The sequence below is a fragment of the Chelonia mydas genome, chromosome 6 (genome assembly GCF_015237465.2).
Source record: "Chelonia mydas isolate rCheMyd1 chromosome 6, rCheMyd1.pri.v2, whole genome shotgun sequence".
NCBI lineage: Eukaryota > Metazoa > Chordata > Testudines > Cheloniidae > Chelonia > Chelonia mydas.
In genome coordinates, this window is record NC_051246.2 from 22,861,338 (window position 1) to 22,887,294 (window position 25,957).

A 25,957-nucleotide genomic window follows, 5' to 3' on the forward strand; every position below is an offset into this window, starting at 1 on the left:
ATGTTCAAGTGAGTGAAGGAAAGGAATATAGGTATTAACTGAAATGCTCTTCCTCTGATTGCATCACTACAGTAGCAATACAATGGAATCTAGAATGGATTGCGGTCAGCAACAGTATATTGGCATTGTATGCAAAGAGATGGTATGACCCCCTAATAGAGTAAAGGGAGATGTGTTTGGGGCACTTTGAATGAGAGTCCTGCACAGTTAAGTTATATAGAGGACAGAGAAGGCAACCACTGTAAACAAAACAACAAACAAAACACTATTCAGAAAATACTTCAAAAGTTTATAACTACAAACTTGATCAGCAATGATAAATCCCTTCCCCTGCAACACAAATACAAGAGTTCAGTGGCAGATACTATAGTACTTTGGCTCCACCCACTCTTTTCCACTCAGCCAATGGATGACATTTATCACTCTAGTAGCCACATGATTAAATCATCACCTTCTCCACCATCTTGCATTTTGTAAGAGAATTTATTCCTGTGCATGCTGAATGTAAAACACTGTTAACCTCAGAATTCTCCACTTACACCAGTAGTCTCCTTTTATCTTACTTTTCACAGGCCTAAAATATTGCACAAGGTGCAAGGTTTTAGAGAATCCTGTTCCTTATTCCACTGGCTAGTAAGATAGGGTGACTCTCTGTAACTGATCCCATTCTCTGCTTCATACAAATCTGAAGGGAAGAAAAATGTAGAGCTACTTAAGAGATAAAGGACCTGTAGCAAAAGATTTCCATTTAAATCAACAGGAACCAATAGCGGCAGTCACAATATGGAGCTGCGAACCTGGGCAGCTTGAAAAACTTGCCCTTGGCTTGTAAACTGATGATCAGATCTGACATGAAGAGCAATTATGGCTGTTCTAAAACAAAAATAAATTTAGGTTTTGTAAAAACAACAAAGCATTTACAACACTTCGACCACCTGAAGTATCCAGGATTATTTTTAAATACCAGTGGAAAGAATTTTGTTGTTAACACAAATTAACATTCCCCTGCAGCATTTGCAACCCAAATGTTGCATCATTGCACTAGTCAGTAGTTGGCAAGAAATTAAACCATCTTTAATAAACAGAAGTGAAACAGATTATCTCTATTGCCCAAGATGAAGAAAGAGCAAACAATAACCAAGCAGCGTAAACAGAGAATGAATCATTAATAGAATGTTAAACTTCTTCACTTTAGTAATTTAAGGAATTATAATATATTTTTAAAAGGGGACATTATCAACTTTAAATGTAATCCATTAAAATGTAGGTTTACAGTCATGTTCTCTTATTTCTTTCAATAGTTTTCCCCTGTTGCAATGTGAAAGGCCCACATAATCAACAGAATTTCATCAAAATTCAAAACAATTGCTGGGGTGTCAGTTCCAGTAGAGGCTATAGCATAGACATGTCTCTACATCTTCAGCATTTTTACCACATCAGTCCTGAGCTCCACGTGGGGCTGGGAAGCCAGTGGGTCAAGAAAGGTTCTCCCTCATTCTCTTCTTCTGTCCACTGGGATGGGGTGGGTCCTTGTACCTGCAATACAAAAAGGAGTCCAATTAGCTATGACATTCTAATGTCCCAGTGATCTGAAGCTCCAATGGGGTCTCCAGAGCCTATCCTTTACCTAAACCCATAACTTAAATACCCCTCCCCCAACCTTAAAAAACAACACAGAATCCAGAACTACTGGCCTCATCAGGGTTGTAAAGGCATCATCCCTTCGTGCCGCTGGGTCTTCTCAGAAGAGAGCTGCTGGGAAAGTTATGGCTCAGCAGGGGACTCAACTAGCCCCCTCTCACCTGTTGCTATTGGCCCCCACCACTTCTACTCAGTCTCTTCTTCATAGGGGACACTGAGACGTTCTTAAAGGGCCACTCCTAAGAAATTCCAAGGAAGGTTCTAACCCACAGGATGTTCTTGCAGAGGGAAGTCATTGCGACTACACATGCCTAGAATCCTGATACCATTGTGGGATAAGGAGAGAGGTGGGGCAAAGCTAGTTCTTCCCTCAACCGTTTGGTGCTGCAGGCAGTGTCAGCCTCAAATTTAGATTGGATACAGTGTTTTTCCTCACTCTCTCTCCTGAATGATAAGGGACTTTTTCCATGAGCTGTCCAATAGCTGCCAGCTCACCCCAGCAATGACTGCATTTCAATGCTAGGCAATATTATTTTGTTGTCCATCGTTTATAAAGCACTTTAGGATGAAAGTGGCTCTATAAAATGTAAACTCGTATTATGAGAAGGTCCCCTGAACCCAAGAATTAAAAAGGAAAAACATAACGGGAGTTAAAAATTCTTAGCAGCTGGGAGAGAAGGAGATACAGCAGGCAGTAGCTAGATTCAAAAGAGTTACTGGAAGCCTATAGCTGTGCACCTTAGCCAAATATAAAGGGTCAACTCCAGAAAGGCATGCTAGGGAAAAAGTTCTTTTCAGAGGGTGGCTGTTCAGTGGGGAGGGTTATTAAGGACTAGGAAATTACAGATTATTAAATACACTGCCTTTAGAAAGGCCAAAACTTTGTGGCTTACCATCCTGAACCTACAGAGACACAGACACGTGTTCGTTTAGTCTGCAGCACTGGAGCTCATTCTTCCTGAACTAAACCATGGGGTCAGTAGTCTTTGTTTAATGTGCCATTGGTAGAAGGTGAGTAATACCTAAATCCCAGAGCTCTGACCTTTAACTCTGGCAAAGAGCTGTGGAGTCTAGTCTACCAAGTACTTCTGCTTGGTCAAAGGCATCTGTGTCACTTAAAACTAAGAGGACAGAACCAGAGGGCTGCAGTCCTGATTTTTCAAGTGCAAGTACTCTGCCCCTACTGGTGTGAGCCACGGACACGTTTCTGTGTAAAATGGTGTCCTCCATGCTGTGTGACCTCACACGTACAGTGTGTGTATATGAGGTCAAAACAGCGGGAACACTCTTCCCATACATTCCCCACTCCACTACAGCCCTCTGGCTCTCCTTCCATCTTTCTCTTGGCTGTGAAGTGGGTGTTGTCATTGGAATATGGAATTCCCCCCTGGGGGAGCTATAGAAAGAAAGCAGCGTAGCCACATTGCATGAAATTCAAGCCCACTAGCGAGCCGGAGGCCAGACCTACTACAGTTCTTAAACATTAAAAGATGCTACTGTGGGCAACAAGGGGTGGTGGGAGAGAGAGGCGCTATGGCCAGGAAGGCCAACAGAGAAGCACTCAGAACAGGAGCAGCGATGCTTGCAAGCCACCTTCTTGGAGTCCAGAAGCGTCCCCAGCACCACCCTTCCCTTCACAATGCACAGGCGCCAATTCCGTGGGTGCTCCAGGTCTGGAGCACCCATGGGGAAAAAACAGTGGGTGCTGAGGACCCACCGGCAGCCCCCCTACCAGAACTTTCCCCTTCCCCCAGTACCTCCTGCCTGCTGGCGGGCCCCACTAATCAGCGCCTCCCCCTCCCTCCCAGCACCTACCGCCTGCCGTGGATCAGCTGTTTCGCGGCATCTGGAGGTGCTAGGGGGAGGGGTAGAGCGAGGGCTCAGTGTGTTATGGGGAGGGGGGTGGAACTGGACGGGGAAGAGGTGAAGCAGGGGCGGGACGAGGCAGGGAATGAGGGGGGGCAGGGGAGGGAAGAAGCAGGGTGGGGGTGGGGCCTTGGAGGAAGGGGTGGAGTGGGGGTAGAGCTGGGGAGGAGCACCCCCGGGCAGATTAGAAACTCAGCGCCTATGTCACCATGCACACGGTAAGGAAGCCATCCGTCTGCCTCTACTCCTGATCAGCATAAGGTACACTGAGTGATACAGAATCTAACCTGCACTGTAGCCATCCGGATACAGGCTCCACATCTGAAATCCTCATTTCTAAGGAAGCCATCTCTTTCGGTTTACTCTTAGATCTTATCTATAGGATTGATACTAGTGCTCTGAGACCCCAGAAAAAGAGTGGTGGTGGTGAGGCCAGGGGGAAATCCTGAACAGCTGACTTGGTTGTTATTACACAAATAAAAAAGCCAAAGTTCCTAATACTCAGCTTTCCCAGAAACTCATGAAGCTACAGCAGCAGTTGTGCCATTAACCATTGGTTAAACGTTTACCCTGGCTCCACAACAGCCCTGGCTGGCAGAGTCTATTGGAGTCAAAATATCACCTTAGGACCCCAGTGCCAGACCCATTGCAAGAGTGGTTGCTGCTTGGCTGGCTTTCTTTGGAGCCCTGGCACCACACTCAATTAGTCATCCCTTTGCTTGCTCCCCATTACCACACCGTGGTCCTCGTATGGAAACATTCTAGTCCTGGCTCTAATGCCATCTGCACTGAGATTTCTTATTCATTCATTACACAATCATCATAACACATGCAGTGTTTCATCCTGTGGCATCCCAATGCACCTTAGAGACTGTGGGACAAATTCAGTCCTGGCATAAGTGAATAGCATAACAGCCTTGACTTCAGTGAGAGTTGCCCCACCGCTTACTTGGTTACCTCTGGGGTCGGGCATGGCAGCCAAAAAGCTTCTCCTCTAAGCAAGATTTCTTGTTTAGCTAACTGATTGTGTGCCTGCTTGTCTCTTTAGATCCAGACTAGAACCTAAATTCTTTTAGTTCTAGCTCCCCCCTAATGGTAGTACATTCCACTGCAATGGAGGGGTAGTTGAGGTGGTTTTCACCAGTCTCCTGGTGGAAAGAGGAACCAGGTGCATTATCTGATGCACTGCTGACCATAATTATCTGCTAAATGTGGATGAATACCACCCTCCCCCGCCCCGGAACTCAGTATAAGAGCATGGGGCTCTGAGGTTGCTCTCCCATGGTAAAAGCACGAGCCAGTCTGGAGCAGAGACTAATATTTTTTAAATGAGCAACATATTCTTAAACATCAGAAAACCACCAGACAGTGAAGAAAAAGGAGCCCAGCATCTGGCACAGCTGGAAAGTGCATTAGAGTCATTACATGAAGAAGTCAGCCGTTCGTTGTTTCACTGGGAAAGAGCAGGGATAATAGGACCCTGCCTGCATCAAACTCATTTACCCATCACCTGTACCATTTAAATGCTTGTTGATGTTCTCCAGCCCATTCCCCCCCCCCCCCCCCCCCCGACTGCCTTCCTGTGGGCTCTGGCCTCTTTTACATTGGCTCTACTGTACTACACAAAGATTCCTTGTCACCAAGTCTCTCTCTCTCGCTCTTTTATAATGGAAAACAGCTGTGGCAGGCATGCCCCAAACAAAGTCTTGTACATTCCTGGCGGAATGGCCACCTCACCGCCAAAACCCCTGGACTTTATATTTACTACAGCAAATTCAAAACACATCCACTTTTCCTCCCTCAAGCTGTAATTTCCACCCTGACAGGCCTGTCAAATTTAAGATTTCACGTACTATTCTTATCTAAAGTCCCAGCTTCCCCCTTGCCCCATGGTGCTGGAGGCTGACAGGCCCCTCCAGCACCATGAATGCTGCTATCAGTAGCTTCTGGGGAGCAGCGGCAGCCCATTTTCCCCGAAGCAGAACACCACGTATGACCGATTGAAGTATGGATGCGAAAATCAGACTGGTGAAATGAGAACCACAACTTCTGGCCAGGTAGAACCCGTTTTGAAAGCTCACAGATGTGCTGACAACTAACCTAGTTGCATTTTCATTAAAGTGCCACACTCCCTGGTGGTTCTGTGCAGAAGCCAATGTGCCAAAAGACTGCGTGAAAGCTTGTTCTCTTGGTATTTCAGGCCCTGTTCTTTAGGCTCATGTGGTTTGGACAGTACAGATAAAGTTTCAATAATAAGCACATGCATTTTGGGTGCATGTCTGAACCAAAACCCTGTGAACCTTTTGCTCCTCCATTCCTCTTCTGTGGTCAAACCTTGAGCTGTCCTACAGAGCCACCAAAGCAATATAACAACTTCTTGTCGGCTGTACAAAGGCAAAACCAGAAGAGAACTTATGCAGGTCTACACCTGCTGTGAGCCGCAGAGGAGCTCTTAAGTGGGTCTCTCAAGCTTATTGCAAGGGAGAAATGAATGTAGACTAAAGACATAGGAAGGATATGTAGTTAGTGTGTCCACACCAACACGAGGATTCTAGAGAGGATTGAAAAAGCGGGTTTTTCTCCTCCTCGAAAAAAGTTTTCTTCTATACTTTCCACAGAAAATTTTGATTTTTTTCAGTGAAAATTCAAATAGAAAAATATTTCTGCCAAAAAGACTCAGATGTTTCTGTTTGGTTATGCTGCTACGTTGCTTCATGGGAGCTGCAGTTCAGTTGCTTCATGATCTCATTCTCCCTCTCTAGATCGGGCCCTCAGGTTGGCATACCTATCCCATGATGCATCCCACTCTCTCTTGGCTGGTTCTCGTGGGACATGTAATCTGGCTGGGGAGCTTGGCCGAGAGAGGAGAATGGAGACCGGGAGTAACCAAACTACAGCTCCCATGAGACACCACAGCAGCATTTCCCAATCAAAATATTTCGGTTTTCAGGCATTCTGGCTTTTTATGACAAAAATTGCAGTTTTTCTTGGAAAGCAGACACTTTTTGTAAAATAAATTCATTTGTTTGAAAACCAATTTTGTGTCAAAAACAGTTTCAATGGAAAATTTGCCACCAACTTCAGTCAGGAGACTAGTACTCTATCCCTAGATCTGCCACTGCCTTGCTGTGTGGCTTCGGTGAGTCATTTCAGCTCTCTGGACATCAGTTTCCCCAGCAGTGAAGTGGAGCTAACATTACCTACCCTCCTTTCTGAAGCACTTTTGAGATTTAACAAGGAAAGGAGCACTCTATGAATGCCAAGCATTATTCTTACAAGGCGTGAAGGTAGAGGGAAAAAAGTAGTCCATAGTCTAGGAGTACTCTTGGATTCCTCGCTGATGTCGAGCTCTCACTTCGCAGCCTCAGCCAATAACTTTCTACCACCTACACTTGGCTAGGAAACTTCATCCCACCCAGATGGACAAAGATTTGGCCTCAATTATTCACATCTTCATCACCGCTTGGGTGAATTACAGCAGAGCAACATACCTGGGCACGAAGGCTTCAGCACTTAGGAAACTTCAACTAATACAGGATGCCACAGTGTGTCTCCTCAGCAACACAGGCTGTTGGGAATATATCTCACTTGTCTTCTGCTCTCTACGCTGGCTTCCCATATAATATCAAATCAAGTTCAAGGTCTCAGTCCTTATCTCCAAAGTGCTCCATGGCCTGGACCCAGGATATCTGAAAGATTGGTTAAAGCTCTGGGACAAAGACTGTGTTAGACAACTACGCTACTCTGGCACAATGGAAGTCTGCACAATGAGCATAAAACTCATCTATGCGGGAGACAGAATTTTCACTGGGGGCGGTCAGAGATTGTGGAATGAACTCCACTAAGAACGAAGGACCATCACAAACCTCCCCACCTTCAGCTCCAATGCAAGGCATCTTTTGTTAATCTTGCCTTCTCAAATATAAACACACGGCAATTGGTATATATATTTTAAAAAAGGCACACTCTACCAAAACAAGACACCAGGCACACGCTTCTCCCTCTGGAGAGATGATGAGAGAACAAAAAAAACACGACAGGTCACACAGCTTAATGCACTACTAGAAGGCACTCAGATCATATGGTGGTGAGCATGGCATAAAAACCTAGATAGAAAAGAATAGACAGGAGGCTGCCTCTGTTACTCCCTACCCTGTATCTGGCCTGACTACCAGACTGGCTGGGCTTAAAGATTCTGCCTTTCAGCTCTCCTTGAGGTTTTCCCAAAGAGCAAAGCCTTTTTTACTCAGGGCTCCATTTCCCAGAATCAGGGCTTTTGTGTTTTCTCACTGTCAAATTATTAATTGGTTACTTAGATTTTGTTCAAGGCCAAAGAGTCTTCCAGAGCCTTTTGCCTCTCCTGCTCCCCAATGCTTTTTATTTTTCTAACTGTGGTGTGTGTGGGAGGATGGGGGCGGGGGAGTGGTATTTCTTTCATCTGGTTGTTTTGTCAGATTTGCTTGGGTCTTTAACTGCTCATGAACTATCAGCCTTTGTGGGCCCTCGCACCCAGGAGGTCACCACTAGGCTGGAGGTTTCAGAATGTAGCAAATTAATTATAGAAGCAAACACACATTGTTTAGATCCAGGATCTAAAAAGGATAGCCCCCCCCCCCCCCCCCCATGGTGAGGTGCAGGGTACAGCGTGTAACTAGGGAAATGTACACAGTAATGCTAGTGAATAAGATAGTGTTTGGTGGCCGCAGGATACCCAGTGGTATAAGCTCACACATCCACGTCACCCGATAGGGAGTGAGTTCTAGAAGACATAGGTTTAGTACCACCGATTGTCTTCTGGACAGATGATTTTATTAGAGGGTCCCTGTGGCTTGAAGGGAAGCAGGATTAATTGCAGCTGTTCCTCCTCTAGTGGGAATGGTCTGTAACCTCACTCTGCATAGCACCCAGCTGCGGAGACCCTTGGAGAGTGCCACGTGTGTCCAATAAGGAGCTCCCAGGTACCTCCCCTTCTCTAACCCTGACTCCTTTGCAATTCTTGAACCTTAGCTGAGATGAAGTTTTTGCTCCATCATAATTCCCACCCCCTCTCCCCAGAGTCTGCTCTATCCTGCTCTCTCAGGCCCAAGCCTGTTCCCACTGAAGTCAATGGGAAGTTTGCCAACAGATTTCTGTGTAAGCAGGATGAAGCGACATTCGCCGCTGCACCTTCTGAGCCACACAGGAGGATAGGAAGGGGGCAAAGATGGCTTTGGGCTTCTAATTTCCAGCAGCCTCTCTGCAGGCTGTGCCACAGCCTAGAATCTCCACTGCGCTCAGTGCGACCAACACACCAACCCCAAACCCTTTCTGCCCCAGCATGCTCCCTACCCCACGGGCTGCAAGTGGGGTGGGGGTGGAGCACAGAGCTATGTACATCAGCCCTGCATAGAATCTGTAGGAGGGGAATCCTCCTGCACGCTATAGTGGTCCCTATACAACCTCTATACCCTGCCAAAGCAGTGTATAGGGGCAGAGTCCAGAATCTGACCCTTAGTCTCTACTCCTACAAAGCAGAAGTCATTTTACAGCAGGTCGTCGTCTTTTCTTCCTATCCGGTGACGCCTAGGTATAAAAACATCAGCAGCCCTGCTTAGTTGCCAGAAACCTGGAAGTTGGAAGCAGCAGAAACCTGCATCCATGAGGCTGACTAAGCTTTGCATCAGTATCCATATTTTGGGTGCTTAATAACCTGACCTGAACCCACACTCCAAACATCTTGAAAGTCACCTTTTGCCTGGTTGTCTGCCAGTTTCTTGCAGAGTTCAATGGTTCTGTGACCAGAAGCTCCTGGTTTGGATTCTCAAACATGCTCAGCATTGGGCTAGCCCTGATCCCACGGGAGTCAATAGCTTTTGAAAATCCCTGACACCTTTGGGAGTTTTTTTTTTGGCAAGCTAATCCCATGCGGGTGTTGCCACCTTCACCCCACCAATAAATGGAAGATTATTGTTATTTTTGTTACCGTAGTGCCAGTTTATTCTTTAGGCCATAACCCCTCCAGACGGCGAGCCAACAGGCCAGGTCAGCTCAGCAGAGCTCCGTCTATCTCACAGGAAAAGCTGTTGCCCACAGCTCCCAAGAGACCTGGCTAGAAGATTTACTGTTACTTGCAGGCTCCATACTCAGTGAATCTAACCACCAGGTGGGTGGGCCCACTAAATGGTTGAGTCAGAGATAGGATCTGGCCACCGGTCAGCAATTACAACAGAAAGCCCAGTAAAAGCCACAAAGGAGCCAGTGGTAATTCTTGACCTATTTCCTGTATTCTGCCCTCCGATGTCTTTTCCATTACCCTTTAATATGTGGGCAGGGCCACCATGCGTGTTCCAAGCCTCCCATTACCCACATCCCCTTCAGTACTCAGCTGTGCCTCTCTGGCAGATTCTTGTTAGCCTTTGCAGAGTCAGACATCCAGAACGAGGAGGAGGAACAAAACCTGTCTCCCCATGACCCCTATGCACAGGTACTTCACTTTGGCAACACTTTAGCTGTGCCTATAAAGTTACCAAAATTAAACGATCGGGGCTTAGAAACAGTTTGGTATGAAGGACCTGTATGGCAGCGGCCTCAAGTAACATGATCGGAGGTGAAAGAAATGAACAGTGAGTCATCCTGGGAAGGGACAATACGAACACTCGGCTGAGGAGTCCAGGTGCAGCTGCTTTCTCCCAGCCCCTTTGTCAAGCAGACAATAGTATTGCCCTGTGCTGCTGGGGCCAAGGTGCCCAGGCCAAAAAGGTTTCCACTACACATGCCAGAGAGGGCTAATCCTCTCTCAAATTATCTGCTGTCCCTTACCAGGGGCAATCACCTTGGCAGCTGAAATGTCTGTGGTAGGCTTTGCAGGAAGCTGCTGCATCTCACCTCCTATTTCAAAAGATTTATGGAGCTGCAGCGCACAGGGGCAGCTGGTGCCGTGTTCTGGAGAAAAGGAGTGTAGGACAGCTCTCGGCAAGAAAAGGTTTTAGAACGGAGATGGGAGCAGCCACGATCTCCATAAAGGGCAAGGATTTCAGGGCTCCAAGACACAATCACAGCGGATTTCTTGATCTTTGACTGCCCTCATAAATTACATATTGGGTGTCCTCTTTCCTAAATCCCCGCAGGATCCCATGGAACGTATCGATTGTGTCCTCCCAATACAAACAAGACCTGACGCTGCCGTGTTATTCATGCTCTGCTGCACTGGAGCAGCTCTCAACTGGTTAATGATTTCAGGCCCCATTCAGTCCTGCTGTGAACAGAGGCAACTCCATGGAGGCCAGTAGAGTTGCACCTGCCCTACACCAGGGCTGGATCTGATGATCTAACACTGGCTATTGTTTATGAAATGTACCTGAACATGGTGACTGAGATGAAAGCCCTGCTCAGGAATTGGGATGCATGGCAAATCCCTATGTGAAAATGAATAAGGAAGAGCAGTTAGCACTGGGAGGCAAAAAACCCCTCGTTTTCCCTGAATGACGTGCATGTCGTGCTGTGTCCAATGGCAGGAACTGCCTTCCAGGAGGGAGGATGGCTGGTCGAGGCAGCTCCGTCACAAGCAATGACACCAGGCCACGGCCCAGTAAGTACAGCTGTTTTCTATTGGGACCCACATTAGCCAGCTTGAGGCCCCTTATATGATAACTATAACACCATCTCACATTTTTGTAGTACCTTTACTCCAGAAGTATTCAAAAGCACTACACACACACACACACACACAGATCACTGAAATGCAGCCACCTCTGGGGTGGAATTCAACTGTTCAACTGTGCACAGCCGCATTATCTAACAATTTAAAAAGAGAAGCTGTGAATACCCAAGACAGGGTCCTCCCAAATACAGCAAGTATGAAATGTTATTTGAGGTTAAAAGGAGAGGGAGAGAGAGAGATTGAGATTTATTCCAAATGGAGGCACCCACAGAGAAAGTCCCAGCACTGAGATCTTCTAGGGACTGTATGGAATGTACAACTTTGCTGGGCATCCGACCCCCAGATACCTCTCCTTAGTGAAGTATGCAGCCTGACTATCTGACACTCCACCTGGCAACGAGTTACCCTCTGGCTCCCCTCCCTGGATCAATACAAAGTGATGATAAAGACTCTGCAGTTGAGATAAGAGTGGAGTCTTCAAAGCCATCTGAAAGATTAAGATGCCAAAATTCCATTAGAAATGATTGGCAACTGGGTATCCAGATCCGTTAGGTGGCTTTGCATGCATGCGTGTGCACACCAGAGAGAGAGAGAAAGAGAGATTTGCAGTGTTGTTGTAACCAAGTTGGTCCCAGGATATGAGATAGACAAGGTAGGTGAGATCATATCTTTTATTAGACCAACTTCTGTTGGTGGAAGGGACAAGCTTTTGAGCTTCACAAAGCTCTTTTTCAGGTGTGGGGAAGGAAACCAGAGTGTTTGAGCTAAATACCAGTTGGGACAGATTGTTAAGCATAAGGGTTTAACATGTTGTGGGAGAGGGAGACCACATAAAATGAAGTGGGCAATTGAGGGGGAGGAGACAGTGGGGTGCGTTACAAATTGTTGTCATGAGACATAAAATCAGTGTCTCTGCTAAGTCCCTGTTTTTAGTATCTAGCAGAGTTATGAATTAAGTTCCCTTTTGAATGTTTTGTGCAGGTTTTCTTTGAGGACGAGTACTGAGCACTCAGGTATGGCATGGTTGTTTCGTGAAAAGTGTTCACCCATAGGCCTGTGATGGGATGTTAGATGGGGTGGGATCTGAGTTACTACAGAGAAGTCTTTCCTGGGTATCTGGCTGGTGAATCTTGCCCATATGCTCAGGGTTCAGCTGATCGCCATATTTGGGGTCGGGAAGGAATTTTCCTCCAGGGCAGATTGGAAGAGGCCCTGGGGTTTTTTCACCTTCCTCTGTAGCATGAGGCACGGGTCACTTGCTGGAGGATTCTCTGCTCCTTGAAGTCTTTAAACCATGATTTGAGGACTTCAATAGCTCAGACATAGGTGAGAGGTTTATCACAAGAGTGGGTGGGTGAGATTCTGTGGCCTGCGTTGTGCAGGAGGTCGGACTGGATGATCATAATGGTCCCTTCTGACCTTGATATCTATGCATCTATAGGTGATATGGCGGTTTTGTGTTTTATCTTTGTTCTGAGAGAGTTTGTTCACGAGTGTAGTGATTGTCTGGTTTCACCCACACTTGTTGTTCGAGTTTTTGATGCACTGGATGAGGTATACCACAATTGTAATACGCATTTGCAGGACCCATGGATTTTGAAAGGTGTACTGTGCGGGGTATTGATCATCATAGCCGTGGAGATATGGCTACAGGTTTTGCATCTGTTCTGGCAGAATCTGTGGACAGCTTTGAGTTGGCCTGTGGGGAGCTTGTTTCTCTGATGATGAGAGAGACAGACGGATGGAAGTTAATGGGTAGAACATAATTTACCCAAGAGATCAAAAATCATGAGAATGGCTAACATCATGAGATCTTTAAAAATAAATAAATTTGGGGTTGGCTCTACTTGCCTTTTGGGTTTTGAGCCTTTAAAAACCACATTTTCAAGCTTTTCTCCTCATCCTTTTCAAGGTGAAAGCAGATGGGTGATTACTTGAGACTAATTCCTAGAGATGGGGCTTAAACACCACTCCCCCATGTGGCTCATGATAAAACTGCAAAAATTGGCAACATTGGAATTTGGAAGTGACACAGTGGTTAACACCATTTCGCTTGTGGAAAGAGCAGTGACAACAACCAAGAGATGTTTTCAATGCCTAGTCTGGTAGGATTGATGACACTGAATTCTGATAGGGTTGATGACATGTACAAAAGTCAATGGGTCCAGATCTAATGCATCCAAGGGTGCTGAGGGAGTTGGCTAATGTGATTGCAGAGCCACTGGCCATTATCTTTGAAAATTCGTGGTGATCAGGGGGAGGTCCCAGATGATTGGAAAAAGGCATATATGCCCATATTTTAAAAAGGGTAGAAAGAGAACCCAGGGAACAACGCACACGTCAGCCTCACTTCAGTCCCTGGCAAAATCATGGTGCAGGTCCTCAAGGAATCCATTTTGAAGCACCTGAAGGAGAGGAAGGTGATCAGGAACAGTCAACATGGATTCACCAAGGGCAAGTCATGCCTGACCAACCTGATTGCCTTCTATGATGAGATAACTGGCTCTGTGGATATGGGGAAAGTGGTGGATGTGATATATCTTGACTTTAGCTAAGCTTTTGATACGGTCTCCCACAGTATTCTTGCCAGCAAGTCAAAAAAGTATGGATTGGATTAATGGACTATAAGGTGGATAGAAAGCTGGCTGGATTGTTGGGCTGAACAGGTAGTGATCAACAGCCTGATGTCTAGTTGGCAGCAGGAATCAAGCGGAGTGCCCCAGGAGTCGGTCCTGGGGCCGGTTTTGTTCAACATCTTTATCAATGATCCGGATGATGGGATTAATTGCACCCTCAGCAAGTTCACAGATGACACTAAAATGTGGGGAGAGGTAGATACACTGGAGGGTAGGGGCTGGGTCCAGAGTGACCTAGACAAATTGGAGGATTGTGCCAAAAGAAATCCGATGGGGTTCAACAAGGACAAGTGCAGAGTCCTGCACTTAGGAAGGAAGAATCCCATGCACCGCTACAGGCTGGGGACCAGCTGGCTAGGCAGCAGTTCTGCAGAAAAGGACTTGGGGATTACAGTGGACAAGAAGCTGGATATGAGTCAGCAGTGTGCCCTCATTGCCAAGAAGGCCAAAGGCATATTGGGCTGTATTAGCAGAAGCATTGCCAGCAGATTGAGGGAAGTGATTATTCCCCTCTATTCAGCACTGGTGGGGCCACACCTGGAGTATTTTGTCCAGTTTTGGTCCCCCCACTACAGAAGGGATATGCACAAATTGGAGAGAGTCCAGCAGAGGGCAACAAAAATTATTAGGGGGCTGGGGCACATGACTTAGGAGGAGAAGCTGAGGGAACTGGGGTTATTTAGTCTGCAGAAGAAAAGAGTGAGGGGGGGATTTGATAGCAGCCTTCAACTACCTGAAGGGGGGTTCCAAAGAGGATGGAGTGAGGCTGTTCTCAGTGGTTGAAGATGACAGAACAAGAAGCAATGGTCTCAAGTTGCAGTGTGGGAGGTCTAGGTTGGATATTAGGAAACACTATTTCGGTAGGAGGGTGGTGAAGAACTGGAATGGGTTACCTAGGGAGGTGGTAGAATCTCTATCCTTAGAGGTTTTTAAGGCCCAGCTTGACAAAGCCTTGGCTGGGATGATTTAGCTGGTGTTGGTCCTGCTTTGAGCAGGGGATTGGACTAGATGACCTCCCGAGGTCTCTTCCAATCCTAATATTCTATGATTCTCAGTCTCTTTTGCAGAGGACAGAATAGGTTCTTTAACATTTCATTAAGCGGTGATTAACCAAACTCCTAGGATCTGGAAGTAGTAGGGAGAGAACCCATCTTTGTTCAAGGGGCCTGTACATTTCCATTCTACCTATCAAGGGATGTTACAAGAGGATGGCAGTGGAGTGAGGATGCTATGCCTGGAACAACCACTGTCCCTGAGTGTGCACGCAATCACAGAGCCTCATCTTCCCTTTCCATCCCTTCCTCATATCCCACATTTTAGCCTAAAAACTTTCCACTACTCTGGACACAGTTCCCAAAGTTTAATATATGAAAACAAAAAATATAAAGGAACTGATGAAATGGGTCTATATGAAACAACAAGCTTCTCATTGTTCACTATTGCAGTTCTCATCCTCCCCTACTTTCTCCTTTGCTCATTCTCCTCCCTGGTGTGTTCAAGTCTCATTTAAAGAGTAAGTGCCTTGGACCAGGGACTCCCTTTAGTTGCTTGTCCATCACCATGCATACTCCTGGCACTACATGCATGCACTGGATGCTTGCAGAAGCAGCAGTCTGGAGGCTGCCACATTTTGGTAAATGTCAAGTTATTTCTCCCCCCTGCACCGCTTTTATCCTCAGCTCTTCTAAGACAATAGTCAAACTCACCAGCTCATGCACACACTCCTCAAGAGCCCCCAGTTCACACCAGCTTAATGGATGGCTTGTTCCTGGTAGCCTTTTTCAACATATTGGCAAATATGGCCCCCCTCTATGTAAAAATCTATTAATTACAATTAAACAGCAGCAGCTGCTTTGGGATCCCAGTTGCTTTAATATTTCTACTACGGTAAAATAAGGAAAACACCACATTCTTAGAAGCCTTATTGGAGACAGATGCACAGAGTTAATGGGTTGCAGGACGACAGGTGGATCTGTAACGACTGCTTTAGCAGACTCAGTAATACATCTGTGTTTTAGGGCCTGATCTAAAGACCACTAAAGTCAACTAGCGTTTCCCCATTGGCTTCATCAGGCTTTAGATCAGGCTACTAGTCCCCTATTACTAGTAGCTCAATTACAATAGTGCGCAGAAGCCCCAGTGAAGATCAGGGCCTCGCTGTGTCAGGTGCTGGAGCACACACACAGCAGGAGGTCGTACATAGACAACAAACAGGACAGACAAAGGACAGGAGGAGAAAGATGCAGAAAACTGAATTGCCCACGGTCACAGAGTACAGTGGCAGATCCAGGAGCAGAACCCAGGGCTTCAGAGCCCCAATTACATGCCCTATGTGCTGTGTCTCCAAGGTTTGATTCTGTATTTCAGCCCCAAGCTCAACGTTAATTGTTTGGAGAGGAAAGGTATTATCGAAAGCTCTCGGAAGTCAATGACAAATTCTGCAGGCAACGATATTCTGGCCCCTGGCTGGGGAGAAGCTTCCTTTTGCCTCTTGCAAGAAACAGAGGAAGAAGAGAGGCCCTCAGCCACCAGCGGCTGCACATCCAGCACCGTTCATCAGCGCTGCATTCACTTAAAAATAATACCGTCCTGCCCCTTCCTAGCTCACATACTCTGCCTGCTCGCAGCGAGTTCGGGAAGGATGTGGTTCACCAAGCGTCATTTTGTGAATTCGCCCCAATTGCTCAATTAATTATGCTTTAGCTTCAACATGAGGAACCAGTTTCCACCTTCTGCGGAGCATCTATTTTTAGTAAAGCATCAATTTTCTCTCTGCTTCATTCTCCTCACTCACTGCTAGTACTGCCCACGCAACAAATCTGGGATTGATCTCTGTGCGCAGACAAATATTCTGGCTTAATCTAAGAACGAGGCGGGAGGGGGAAGGGAAAGGAGATCTGAATAGCTAGACTGAGCACCCGTGTAAATCCAAGACAGTCACAGGCAGCAAAACAAACAAAAAGGGGGGTGGGAAATCTATGTGAATAAAACCACGTCTATTCTCCCCTCTTCCCAATCACTCTGGCAGCACAAATTCAGAGGGTTAAATTCATGCCTGTATTGTAAGAACAGAATTCCACACAATCAGGGATCCCCCCTAGGGATTTTGGCTAAAGTTTATGCCGTGGCAAAAGACTTTCTGGCTGCTACCAAAGGTCCCTTCTAGATGCCCAGAGATGGAAGGCAGCCCAATGTGGGAGGTAAGAGTTAGAATTTATTTTAGGGGGTCTTTCAGGTAGGTTTGGCAATTTCTGGTTTTGAAGGATATGGGACAAGAGATCAATCCCATCCAGCATTGCAGCTCCATGTGACTGGGCAGTCTCCTACTCAGCCAACCGGACACCCATTTGGAAATAGACACCAGCAGTGCTGTGACCCAGATACCTTAAAGATCCTGCTGTGAGCCCATCCCTCACCCCGGGAGAAGAGGAAGGTCATAAGCAGCCAGGCATAAGTCACAGTCATTGCACCTGGAGGAACATGGGCATGGTTCCCTTTTGGTGATGCACAGTCGTAGAGTTTAAGGCCAAAAGGGACTGTGACAGATATGGCAATCTCCTGCAGATCCTTGGGAAGCCTTATTGAATTAAGTTTAAGTGTCTCTGGGGTCCATTGTTTTAAGTGAATGGTTTATGCATGATTCTGTTCTATTGCAGGGGTAGGGCTACCACAGCTCCTCCAAGAACTAAAAACTCTGGGTGGTGATTAGGGCAACTGAATTCAGCCAGATTGTAACCCCTACCCACCCACCCCAGAGAGCTACCATCACCTGGGGAGGCTCGCATATATTGGTTCAAACTGTATTCTTCAGAGGCCAACAGACAAAGAAAGGACTTTTGGATAAATAGCCTGAGTTTAAACTGACTTGGGGTCTTCTTTCTGATCCAGCAAACGGACAGACCCTTGTGTCCAAGGGGTGGGAGACAATCCTCACAGAATGGTTGGAAGGACTGATGCAGACAAGAACCCTTGTTGGAGTTGGGGGGAGGGTGTGATCTCTAGTAAGATGTTTAGCATAAGTCTGGGGTCTTTTGGGGGTTTTATTTATTTTCTCTGTAATGCTTTCACACCTTAAGAATAAATGTGCTTGCTTAGAAAGATCTGTGCGGTAACTTATAACTACTGGCAGTTACGTTGTTCAAAACCTTCGAAGAGAAAGTAAAGTGCAAACGCTGGCCTGCTTAGGCAGCCTGGCTTGCTGGGAATGTCAGTGTAGGCAGGGAACTCTGCAGCCTGGAAAACCCCTGGTTGGGAGGGAGAGAGATGCAGGTCTCCACCCAAGAGAGGTATGTGCCCTTGAGGGACCATGGAGGTGGAATACAGATGCAGTTACTCTGAGCTGGGACAGGGATGACCAGATCATCTAGTCTGACCTCATATGTATCTCAGGCCCAATGTTCCCTCTAATTTTTGACAGGCTGTGTGTGCAAAAAATTTCTTCTGTGCAAATTTTTGAAGCAGAGTTCAAATTTGTGCGCCATGAGGCAAATGCACCCAAGCGAGTAAAATGCTTATACATTTAAAAAGTTTTAATTTGCAATTTGTGATAATAGTTTTACACCATGTTATTTTATAAATGTCATTTTTAAATACTTAGAAAAAGGAAATTTAACCATTCTTCGTGAAGCAGAAGTTAATTTTAAGCATTACGCTTTATGATCTTTTTTATAGACAATCACGAGCATATATCAAGCACATATTAATCATGATAATTATCAGTCCATAGGGTTCTGCCCATTGGCGTCCACTTTCACCTTTCATTCTATACACGTCTGAAAAGATTTTGATAAACATATAATAAAGACAATTTAATAAGTATGCCATTATATCAATTTATATGGGTTTTCAGATAGAGACATCATAAGTAAAAAAAGAAAAACAAGAGTTTGTATTTTAAATTTAAAATTTTCCTAAAAAATATCAATACATGATTATCAGCCAAGAATAAGGTATGTAATTACAAATGCATTTTAATTTCCTTATTGGTCAAAATGTCAAAGACTGATAAACTAACCTTACTGTTTTTCCCTGAGATCTTTTTCATTTGCTCATTCAATATAAACTCTGTCCAGATCTATCAGTGTCCATCCAGCTGGTAACTCTTAATACACATCAGCATGTCCAAACGATCTACTTGTAAACGAATCCATAGTTTGTTTTTTAGAGTGTTTATTAAGCTAAAGCCATGCTCACAGTCTGCACTTGATGCTAAGAATGTTCCTCCAATATCCATCAACTTTGCAAGATCCTGAAACTGTTTGTTCTGGTGAGCAAATGTCACCATATCTGGGAAACTTAAAACCAATTGGCTTTTGATTCTTTCAGCTACTGCAAACTTGAAGTCATTGTACTGACTGACTAGAACAATCTCTTCAGCAAGAAAGTCTTTGTATTTTGAACACAGGGATTTGACAGATGAAGCTTTAAGAAATCCAACTTCCATACATTGTTCCACATTCTTCCTGTTGAAAATTCTCCCGAAGCTCTGGCATCTCGACAATATACACAAACCACTCTGTTGTCCTCATCATACGTGAATATTTCACAAAGTTTAACAAGCATTATACTATGTGACTTCGGTGTAACTGTCTCTATAGTCTTATCCAGCCATCCAGATTTAAATGAAGTTGCTGTTCTTTTATGCTTTAGACCTCTAGACAGTGACATTTTGGGACTGATTTTTTACCAGATTGGTTTATTTAAAATTAATACTTTTATTATATGGCTACTATTTCAATGCGCTTAACAGCGTGACTCAACAAAAGGGCAAATGGGAGATCATTCAGATCAGGATACCGGAAGTTTGTGCATAGCTCCGATCACGTCCATGCATCTGCGGCAAAAAAATGCGGGAAAATGGAGATGTGTGGGTCCCAACCGTCCCGACGTGATCAACGTTCCAACTTCGAAATGCTGGCGGGGAGGGGTACGATTCATTGCCCTCCTTTCCCTTTCCCCCACTTGCCAGCTAGTAGAATCTGGCTCTGTTGATAGATGGTGAGCAAACAATGTCAAAAGTCGCCCGTAAATGATATTTCGGCCTGGCTCCGATGTAGTATTTCTTTTTTTGTGCACACGGTGTTTTGCCATGTGCGCGGGGTTTAGGATCTGTGTGCGCACGCACATGCGCACAGCTTAGAGGGAACAGTGCTCAGGTCATCAGCTCGAGCACCCGCACACTAAACCCAGAGACTGAAATTTAGATCAGAGCATTATAGCCCACAGGGGACAAGACTATTATGTGCCGCAGGCAGGCAGAGAATGGAAGGACCAAGGTGCACCAGTGCCTGAGGCCCCTGCAATGGCAGGGAATTGATTAAGTCATGGGGTGCAGAAGCTCGATGTGAATAAGGAGTGAAGGGATGTGGGTAGGGGGAGAGAAGGGAGCTACTGAGAATCCACTGCAGGGTGGGGTCACGGGGAGCAGCTGACTTCAGGCTGGGAAGGGGCATCTTGGCAGTCCCTTGGTGGCTAGTGCCCTGTGCATCAATGCCCCCCTCCCTCTGGCCAGGTGCCAATGCCCTGTCCTCCGCCTCGTCCCAGTGCTGGCACGTGTGCTCCTGCCCCTCCACAAACTGGTTATCTCCACTGGGACCCACTGTGCCTGGAAGGCAGGGAGAGGAGAGGTGTTCCTACCTTCTCCCCGGCGGCCAGCATGTTCTCGTGTGCCGTGGTGCCTCCAGCCTCTTCTCTGGTGCTGCGCTTCCCTCCACTCCCTGCACACGTGCCAAGGGTTGGAAGCATAGCTGGGCCCCCTCTCGCCTCTGCAAGAAATTGCGCGGGTGGAAAACACTGGGGGAGTTGGAAACATAGATCAGTCCCTCCCCCACCATATTTCCATTGCAAGGACACTAGCTCCATTCCAACCCCCCCGCCCTCCATCCCCAGCTCTGCCACCTTTGGAAATATACCATGGGTGTAAGACACACCAAAGTTAAGGTGGGTCAGGGAGGGAGCAGAGCCATGGTCCCAACCTGAATTGTGCACCAGCTAGTGCAACAAGCTGAGCACGCAGGGAGGAGCGGGCTGTACCATCGTGGTGATAAGCACGCAGCAGGGGACTGAGACCGAGAGAGAGCTCCTCAAAATGATCAGGAACCATTAAAGAGGTGTCCTTAAAAAGCAGTGAAGAAAAACTGGGGCCTGGCCCTGGGGAGAAAGGAGAGAGACACCAGAGATGCCATCACGCTATGTAGCGATCAGACACAGGCGATGCAGAATGGCCAGCTGGCACAAGGAATCAATCCCCAGGTGCAGCGTGCAGCCCTCTCCTGCGTGGCTCTTACCCACTCCCTGCCTGATACCCAAGGAGCATCTCTACTTTACACTGTGTCAACATTTGCCTAGCTTGCCATGCCAATAAAATCTCCTTGATTTGAACTGAATTGCTTTCAAGGCTCAACCTAGCCTGGTTGACTGCAGGCAGACTCTGTCAATGGACAGAAGGGAATGGTGGGATTCTGATCAGCCCCATCTGCAGCCACCCCGCATGTGATGCTTTTTTAACAATGGGGTTCGTTACATGTTTAGTCCCCGCCTCTCCTCCCAGGCATATCTTCCCTCATCCCCACACGGCTCACCCATCACAGCGTCTTTCCTTTTTAAATGGGATTTTACAGTGAGTTTAGTGCTGAATTGACACCCCCTAGGAATTATGTCCTTCGGCCACAGAAGAGGTGAAACATGGGCAGCAGCAGAGCAAAATGCCTCACAAATATGCGTCAACTCTGTTCAGGAGGGACCACCTCCAGCTGTAAAAGGGAGTTTGTGGATTTGGGCCATAGCAACCAAAGGTATTTAGGCTCCTAACTCTCACTGAAATCAATGGACCTTAGGTACCTAAATACCTTTCAGGATTTGGGCCCAAGCCCATTCAGTCATCAGGCTCTGTGTTGAGACTGCCAACGCATTGGCCAGTTAGATCCAAGCAGCATGGCAAAAATCCTTTGAATAGTGTGTTTTACAAATAAGAACGGGCAGCACATACTGGAAACTATAAGACCCATAGGGAACCTTGGGCCCAAGGCCCTTTGTTTCTAGGATATCATATGTAAGAGCTAAGGAAGGGCTGAAGTGCATGAGATTTGAAGAAAGCAGCTGAATGAGTTCAGTCGAGCAAGGACCATATTAGAGGCCCCTGATGAAAAATCTTCCAACTCAAGGGGCCTGTTAAGGGCCGAGGAACTGGAGTTGAGGTGCTGGTGGACAAAAAGAAGGGATTAAGTTGAGAGGGAAGGAGACCTGAAAAATTTCATGGAAGAATCTGAATTGTCTGAGATTTGCTCATCGCTATTTATATTCCTGTCCCTTGTGTCCTTGAGCCTGGGTGCAAGTGCCAGCCAGGAAAAAAAGTCACCTTCAAAGGATATAAAGTCTCCCATCTTCATAATTCCACAAACCTATCCACAGCCGCTGAAAGAAAACACTCCTCCCAGTTGTGCCAGGTATCTGCATATGCCTGGACCGGATTCTACGGTACTGATCCAGCAGCAGGTAAATCTGGACATCAGCCAGTGGCCCCCAAATTACTATCCCCACCGATAACCTGATCAGCTCTCGGTCATTGCAAATGAGATGCTTTTATGATGAACGCTTCAGTGTGCCCTTGGCTTGTTGGGACCTGCTGGCTGGCTGTAATGAAAGGCTGCAGATAAGGAGAGAGACTCACTCAGCACTTAGCTCTTTCCACAGTTCACTGGCAAATCTCCATTTACTGCCTGATATTTCAGCAGAGTAGCATGTGAGAAGCCAGACCAACGATGGGTCTGCTCGTGGGAAACATGGGACATTGCCCTACACAGAAAGAAATGGGAAAATAAAGATAAAAGACAAAACATACAATCAGCCAAACTCTGTGGGCCGTTCACAGCTGTTCACTTGCCACAGTCCCTCTTCCAGACGATGGAAGGGAAGAAGCTATTTCAGAGCCCTGGGCTGAGGCAGGTGTGTTTCATTGGTGGACTCCAAAGCCACCTTCAGGGTGGGAAGAGCCTGCTCTTGACTCTACAATTCGGCAATCACAGGCACTTCTAGAAGGTGCCATTAACGACAGAGTACTGCAGCAATGGGCCAGTGAAGAAGGGTTACCGCACCCCACCTAAAAGTCTGACCTAGAGCTGCGAGCCGAATGCTGTGGACCTTCCACTACTTTAGGTGTGGTGACACCAACTGGTATCACCCCACCCACTCCTGCTTTATTAAGTGTTCTAACTCACTTTGGTGATCCCTCTCCCTCCGTTGCACTGTAGATGAGAAAAACAAACCTAAAACACTTTCTTCTGGATTTCAAATTCCCAAGCCAGGAAACACTGATCCCTGGGCAATTTTTCAGCCAAGAATGTGATGTGCTATGCACTCTGGGAAAGAGAATGAGTGGAAGAGTGTGTTCATTTGGATTGGTGGGCACTGGGTGGTAAGCAACAGATGTAAATGTCTAGGCTCTCTGAAGAGCATGAAATACCCTATGCTATGTGCATTCTCCTGTCAGCAAATTTTTGGGTGACAGAAGCATATCGTGAGAGGAAGGCTGGATGTGCGGTCCAAGCATGCAGCTGTGTACTCAGAAGATCAGACTTCAATTCCCAGCCTCTGCTGCAGCTTTCTTGTGGGACCTTGAGCAAATCACTTAAGCTCAGAGTTTCAAAAGGTATTTAGACTCCTAGCTTCTATTGGCCCTGGGTCTTAATCTCTTTTGATCTCAATTCCTTATCTGTGAATGGGGTATAGTAATAGACTCATAGACTCATAGAATATCAGGGTTGGAAGGGACCTCATGAGGTCATCTAGTCCAATCCCCTGCTCAAAGCAGGACCAATCCCCAATTTTCAGCCCAGATCCCTAAATGGCCCCCTCAGGGATTGAACTTACAACCCTGGGTTTAATACATCCTTTCGTCCATCCTTTGGCTTGTCCATTCAGATTGTAAGCTCTTCAGAACCATCTCTTACTTGTACAGCCTGCAGCTCACAGCAGGCCCTTCTCTTCGTTGCAGCTTGTATATCTACTGTAAAACCAATAAATAATGTTATAGGGCTGAACTTGACCCAAACTGTCTAAGAAGTCTAGCAATGCAAGCACTGAGTGTAAACATTCCCTTTCTTTTTCTATTTCAGATTTGAATTTCTCTCATTGCCAGAGAGCAGCTCCTTGGCAGAGACATTCCAGTGGCCCTCAGAGAGAGGGGATTTAATGCTCCCATCACGCAATCAGCTCTCAGGAGAGAAAAGGCGACTTTGCTGGAAGTACTCCCCCTATTCTAAACAAGCACCCTCTGACCTCTCTGAGCCTCCTGCAGGCCCCATTCATTGCTGAGAACCATGAGCATTTCATCTGAAGTACACATTAAAATTATTTCACAGGTGGCTTCCCCCCCGCTTTTCAACATTTTAGCCCGTTGCCAGGGGGTGAAAAAAAGTAAGGTTAGGAATGTTCTGTTGGGCTAACAACATTACTGTTGGCTTTTTAATTAGAAAAATAATTAATGTGACTTAATTACTGTGTAATGAGCTTTCTTTATTAACACCTGTGGCCATACCACCTCAGGGTGTGACCTTGTCAGATCTTCAAAGCTAAGCTGAGTTGGACTGAGTCAATACTGGAGTAGAAGGCATCCAAAATATTTTATATATAATATCCCTGGTGCTGCCAGAGGTGGCACCTGCACCTTGGTAGGTGGTGCTCTTCCCTAGCCGAAGTCTAGTACTAGGATAAGCTCTGTTGTAGGAGGTGCCATTTTTAGATGAGACGTAAAGCAGAGATCTTGACCTCTCTTAGCACTTTCACAGGAGTCAGGGTGTTAAAAGTCTATTGTCTGGGCCACATTCCAGTTGGAGAAATTACCATTCCTTTTGCCTACTTAAAATTTTGATTGGATCCAGTTTTCTCCACTCCTCCTTCAGAACTATTGTGCAATGATGCTGTGTAGTGTTAAGATCAGACTATGCTAGAAAACTTTAGCATCCCCATAAGTACCTAGACTGTTTGTTTGTTTGGTGAGGACATGGAATGTTTTACATTCTCACTCCTGTTATTTATTAGAGGAGAAGTGCATAAGAACAACTGCAGTTAAAGCTACCTTACAGTTCCCATTCTTAAATGGCCTTTTCAGTTGCTTACAACTTTGACCTTTGGAGCTGGAATTTTACCAGCCTGGTCTCCGCCTACTCTTTTTGAAAGGTTTGGTTCAGTTGTTTTTCAGTTGAAGACGGATAGTGGGAGGGAAAAATATGCTTTTGCATGTCCTCTTTCCTTAAGCAGAGACAGGAACAGAAAGCAGGTCTCCAGACCTGTTCCCTAGCCCCAGAGCACACTAACACTGCAGAACTGAAAGACACCAACTTAGTGTAGAAAACAGTGCTGGGTGCATGTAAAACTCTGCAACTCAAAGACTGATTTCAGCTGTGCATGGCTGCGCTGCCATATGTTAAACCTGCTGGCACCCAGGTCTCAGGAGAGGATATCAGAGTAAATGAAAGCACCCCCAGCCCAATTGAATTCCAGTACAGGATGAAAGTGGCTTGTGATTATAACCTGCCTCGAGTGCTCCTTTAGCAACACAACTCCATTTGCTTTATGGCACTGCCCTGGTGTCTCTTTAAGGCCTGCTGAGCCTCGCTGCCATGCTCCCTGCCGTGCGGTTCGTCAAATGCCCAGTACTTCCTGCCTGCAAAACAGCTACAGTCCTGTGCACATTTTCTCCTGGCCAGCCACAGAATGAAGGCGTGTTTCCTGGCAGCCAGTCTGTTGCTCTTCCAAACCATTCCAAGAGGTCGGTCCAGTGTTACAGCCAACACAGACTGCGGCTGAGCAGTACACTGAGGAAATGTCCTGGAACAATTTCATTTGGAGCTGACATCTTTGGAGGGGGCTGACGCCTTGTGGAAAACTTAGAAACAAACCAGTTTGCTTCTATATCACGTTAGCTTCTGGTTTTTCCTCTTCATCCTTTCTCCTTGCTTGAAAACATGGTCCAGTTGGTTAGAGCACTAGCCTTCGACTCTGGAGACCCAGCTCTCCCACTGCCCTGCACCCTCTGATCCCCTCTCTTTCCCCTTACACCCTGTATCTGTCTTGTTTGTAAGACCAAGTGCTTCAGAGCAGGGCCTGTTGCTTAACTGTGCATACATACAGCACCTAGGACAATGGAGATCACAGTTGGGGCCTCTAGGAACCTTCA

General features: G+C 46.3%; 1 long non-coding RNA gene across 1 annotated transcript in view; it reads right to left on the minus strand.

The window, feature by feature from the left end:
- Positions 1–231: 231 nt before the first annotated feature.
- Positions 232–25,957, minus strand: part of LOC119566523 — a 38,265-nt gene continuing 12,539 nt past the window's right edge. Inside the window, exons 4-7 of the long non-coding RNA XR_006291569.1 lie at positions 23,650–23,785; positions 22,451–22,575; positions 20,419–20,546; positions 232–1,536 (exon numbers count right to left, since the gene is read on the minus strand). This is a non-coding gene — a long non-coding RNA (uncharacterized LOC119566523). The remainder of the gene's footprint in view (positions 1,537–20,418; positions 20,547–22,450; positions 22,576–23,649; positions 23,786–25,957) is intronic.